The 5176-nt window shown below is 40.2% G+C and overlaps 1 protein-coding gene across 1 annotated transcript in view; it reads left to right on the top strand.

Moving 5' to 3' along the window:
- Window positions 1-3010: 3010 nt before the first annotated feature.
- LOC107668998 (receptor-type tyrosine-protein phosphatase delta-like) overlaps window positions 3011-5176 on the top strand; it is a 360739-nt gene continuing 358573 nt past the window's right edge. Inside the window, exons 1-2 of the mRNA XM_016461088.1 lie at window positions 3011-3246; window positions 3346-3375. The gene's annotated coding sequence lies outside the window, so the exon portion shown is untranslated. The remainder of the gene's footprint in view (window positions 3247-3345; window positions 3376-5176) is intronic.

Raw genomic sequence — 5176 nt, 5'->3', positions numbered from 1 at the left:
TGCTCCTCTTCTGCTAAACGTTTGCTTTTCACTGACGTGACTTCAACGGCACAGACTTCAGTCTTCCACATTCAGCCCTTTTTTAAAAAGTGTCCTTGATTGTAATAAATGTGCACTTGCAGTGTACTTCCAATCTTAAAAGTATATTTTATATAAAAAAATGCATTTGCAAATAAAATTGTACTTAAGTGTGTTAAGAAACATGAAAGTTGTTCTCTTTAAGTCACTTAAGTGGCCTTTTATTTCAGTGATATTCAATAAAACAAAAGGCCACTTAAGTAATTGAAAGAGAGACACTTTCATGCCTGTTTCTAAACACACTTAAGTACACTTTTAAAAAAAGTGGCCTTTGTAATAATTTCAAATTAAAAGTTTGACTTAAAATTACATTTTACATAATGTTTTAATATTGTATTGTGTTTAAATAAGTACACTTATTTTGATGTGTTGACTAATACTAAAACCTGATTTTATTTTTACATTTAAAGTTAATATATTTTAAATTAAATTACACTAAATTTGCAAATGTGTCTAAATATATAAAATGCAAGTTTCAGTGACATTAAAGTATATTTGAGTTTATCATAAATGCATGTGAGTACATTCATCAATACTTTAACCATATTTCAAAGACAATAGAAGTAATTATGGAATTGCATATAAAGATGTGCTCAAGTCCTACTTAAGTGGGTCAAAAACACTCTAAAGTTCAGCAAATTGCACTTAGCTACTATAAATGCAATTGACATGCAATTAAATGTCCAGAAACATTACATTCAGATCACACTTAAGTATATTCTGTTAAAGCACATTATTTCCTTAAGTACTCTTTTAAAATATGCTAAAGTGTGCTTCTTTTTTCACACATCCTTGATCATGTTTCAATCTGAAAAAAGTGACTTTGAGGAAGTTCAGTGGCTTGTAAACACAGTTTCATGTTAACTTTTAACCTGCTGTCTAGTCTAGTTGCTGATATCCTGCAGTCAGTGATTATAAATGGCACAGATGTTTGAAATATTATAGTCGTCTGCATACAGGATGGACATAGTGCTGATTCCAGACACAGTTACTGCGAATGTGCTGTTTTGTGTGCTTCGGCTCCTCGTTAACATGCTGAGATGTTACAATTTTAATGCAAATAATAAACCAAGATGATGACAAAGGAGAGAGAAAGCCAGCAGGGGTTTATTAAATTTGTGCAGTTGAATATTTCCCTTCTTATACGTGACCCAGATTCAAGACGCAACGAGGCATTGACGGCTCATGACAGAGTTTTACAGGTCTGAGTCCAGATGAGGGACAGAAGCTGCTGGATGCTGTGAGCCGCAGCAATGCGATCCGGCCGCGTTGTCTTTTGTTTCTTCAGGAGCTGCTGCTCTCGTTTGCCCTGCAGCCAAACACAGTCCGACTTCAGCATACGAGACACTGTAACTGTATTGCTCTCTCCTTCCTGAGCTCTTTCTAAATTTAAACCGGCCCTTGCAGCTATGTGTTTCAGTTGTAGAGCAGCGAATAAAGGCAAACGAGCTGCTCTGGAATCAAATGTTCACTTCCTGGACTGGCATTCAATTAAAAGTCTTTGTCGTGGCCCCGTTTTTTTTAATAAGGCTCTGACTCACATTTAAGCACAATATAATGCACACGTCATTAATAAAGAGAAAAATGAGTAGTGTCTCTCTCTCTGTCCGACATTATTCTGCTCTCTCTTCATGCGCTAACAGTAAGTGACATGTCTGTCTGTGTGTGTGTGTGTGTGTGTGTGTGTGTGTGTGTGTCTGTGTGTGTGTGTGTCTGTGTCTGTGTCTGTGTGTGTGTGTGTGTGTGTGTGTGTGTGTGTGTGTGTCTGTGTGTGTGTGTTACCGGCTGACCTGAAGAGTCACACACACACACACACTATGAGGCTCTTCTGCAAGTGTGTGAGGTGAAAACTGCCTCTTCATTGTTTTCTATTTTAGACGCTGCTGAATCTCCAGCTCATCTGTGAAACACAGTGAAGCGTCACAATCACAGCTCTGCCGCTTCTGCGCGCGCTTTAAACCGCGAAGGATTACTCATAATATATATGATGTTATAGACATGAACCACTAGTTCTGCATCTTTAAAGAACTAGTGGTTCATGTCTCTAAAATCATAGGAATACAATGACACTTTGTGTTAGTGCTCTCGCATATAACAAGGAACGTTCTGGCAGTTCTCTCAAAGAACAACTTAATAGCACAAAAACATTATACATTGTTCGTGGAACTTTTTTTTCTGAAACATTTTAGTTGGACGTTCTTCTAAGGTGTTTTTTTCTGTTCTTTTCTTTTTTTTCAATGTTACTACTTGTTTCCTTACAGTTTGTATAACCAAGAAAAAAAAAAACATTTCACATTTTAATCAGAGAACAACATAAATAACATTTTAACGGGAACTATAGCAATACGTTCTTAGAATATATTTTTGTTAGTGTTCTTCCAGCGAACTTGAAACGTTCTGGCTAATATTTTCTCTCAAAGTTATGAACAAATGTCCAATAATGTTAACAAAATATTTGTTCAGTTGTCTGGGCTTTCATAATGTTCTCAAAATGGTATTTATACATCAATCATGGAACTATTTTTTTCTCTACTCGTTTCAGAACGTTCAGCAGTAACATTCATCTAATGATTGCAAAATGATAAAAGTGAATGTTAATTTAACGTTCAAATAACCAAGAGAAAAAAACATTCAAATTTTTTTTTTTTTTATGCAAAACGTTCTGTCGGTGTTTGTTCTTTTAGCTTGGAGAAGTTCTGAAATAAACAGAGCTGATCTCGTTTCTGTTATTCTAAACAGATAATAGATAAAGACAAAATCAACTGATCCGTCGATATGAGGCCTTTACTCGCAGCTGACGAGATGATATTAAATATCATGGTCCATCTGAATCAGATGAAGCTGTTTGCTCAGCCTGGAATGTGCGGCGCGTTTCTCCAGCCATCCGGCGGCGCGAGGCGGAACTGCAGGCGCGCGCGTCAGTCTCACACACACACACACACACACACACAGAGTCAGGTATCTCCTCTCCGCGTGCGCGTGTTTCTCTGTGATGCTCGCGGGCGTCGGACGCGCGGATGATCGCGGCTGATTGTCAGTGTGTGGAATAAGACGCTCTTCATCCTCATCTTCATCTTCATCCTCCTCATCGCGGCTGTTTCTGGCTGGAGTGACAGAAAGACATAAAACCTTCCTCCGGATCCTCAGCGCTCCTCTGAAGGCTTTTGGGTGAGTCTTCATCATGCTCTTCATCTTCTTCAGCATCTTCATCCTCCTCATCTTCCTCGTGCCGTACTGATGATTGTGTGCTTCTCTCGTGTGTTTCAGTCAGTGCTTTGTGATTCTTCAGCGTTCGGAGTAAGTACAGATACTTTCACTCTCTGTAAGTGTGTGTGTGTGTGATCGGGACATGTGTGCATAAACTCTCAGTGTGTGTGTGTGTGTGTATGTGAGCGAGAGAGAGATATGAGCTCAGACTCGTTCTGTCAGGAGTGTGTAAATGTGTGTGTGAACCGGACATGTGTGCAGGAAGTGTGTGTGTGTGCGCGTGTGTCTGTATTTCAGGTTTGTTGTTGTGGGATTTCTGTGTCTCTTATGATGATGATAAAAATGTCAGAAAAGCTTGTAGTGCGACACAAATAAGCCGCTGAGAGTGTGAGATGTGCACAAACTTACATCTGTGATCCTGTGAGGAGTGTGTGTGTGTGTGTGTGTGTGTGTGTTCTGGGTCAGTGGTGCTGCTGCGGTTGGTCATGGGATTTCTTGGTCTCTGATGAGGATGATGAAAAATGTCTGATCAGGCAGAAAAAGCTTTGGTGGGACACAAACTCCAATCCCTGGTCCAAGTGTGCGTGTGTGTGTGTGTGTGTGTGTGTGTTTAGCTATAATTTGGGACAAATTTGTCTCCAGAAGTGAAATCTGTCAAAACCTCTGTCCAGGGACATTCTCATTTGGATGATCATCATACTGTACATCATTTATTTATTTATTCAAAATTCTAAAAATGCATGACTTTTATTTAGTTCCCATTTGTAGCATAAATCATTCCGATCTTCATTAAAATGGCCAGAGGTTTGATGAAATGTGCTGATTTGCATAAATAACGGCGTGTGTTTGAGGGAGTTTGTGGTCATCCCGAACTCTTGAGGATCGTTTTTGCTGATCCCAGTCGAATCTCTCACTGTTCTCGTCAGTGTCTCGTGTGCTTTGTGATGTGAATTCATTATTTCTGTTCACATTAATGACTCTGAGCTCAATCAGCAGACACTCTTAATTAAAGACAGCTGCTGATCCACACCTTCATCATCATCATCATCATCATCACTTAGACTTTATTTAACAGTGATGACTGTATTTCTCATCATTTTACACTCGAGCTGTCGTGTTGTTTTGAACGTCTCTGTCTGTACTGTATTTGATCCGTTCTCTCCGGGGCTCCGGTGATGTTTTTTTTCTATCAGTAAAGCAGCGGCTTACAGAACAGTGGGATTTGGGACTGTGTGAGTGTGTGTGTGTGTGTGTGTGTGTGTGTGTGAGTGTGTGTGTCTCATTCATTTGGATTGTGGGATCCTGCGAGTGCTGTGATTACTGGAGGAGCGGCGTGGGGCTCGTGGATCGGGATTAGGCATGCCCTCCTCATGGATAACACCCATGGCTCTCTGCTCGGAGCGCTGGGCTGTTCAAAGCTTGAAGCAGAAAGATAAAAACTCAAATGGAAAATGTTTTAGGGGGAGAGCTGCTAACGGCTCAAATGTTCATGCAAATGGCGAGAAGGTTGATGTTTCTGAGTTTGAGATGTGCAGCGTATGTGAAAGTCACGGCTGAATCTGCGAACATCTCTTTAGATGTGTTTAATAACACTGCGGTGAAATGAAGGCATTTGTGTTTGAGCTCAATTTATTCTGACCATTAAAATGCCACAGTCTGAATATTTCACAGTGTGTGTGTGTGTTTTACACATTTTGTGCAGTTATGTCATTCTGTTTAGCAGCCTCTCTCTCTCTCTCTCACACACACATACACACAGACACACACACACACACACAAGCACACGCACACACAAACACGTGCGCACACATACACACAAACACACACACACGCACACGCGCACACAAACACGCGCGCACACATACACACAAACACACACACACACACGCAC

This window comes from Sinocyclocheilus anshuiensis, unplaced genomic scaffold (assembly GCF_001515605.1).
Source record: "Sinocyclocheilus anshuiensis isolate Anshui unplaced genomic scaffold, SAMN03320099.WGS_v1.1 scaffold2353, whole genome shotgun sequence".
NCBI classification, from domain to species: Eukaryota; Metazoa; Chordata; class Actinopteri; order Cypriniformes; family Cyprinidae; genus Sinocyclocheilus; species Sinocyclocheilus anshuiensis.
Note: the sequence above shows the minus strand (reverse complement) of the source record. Positions and strands in the feature narration are given on the sequence as shown.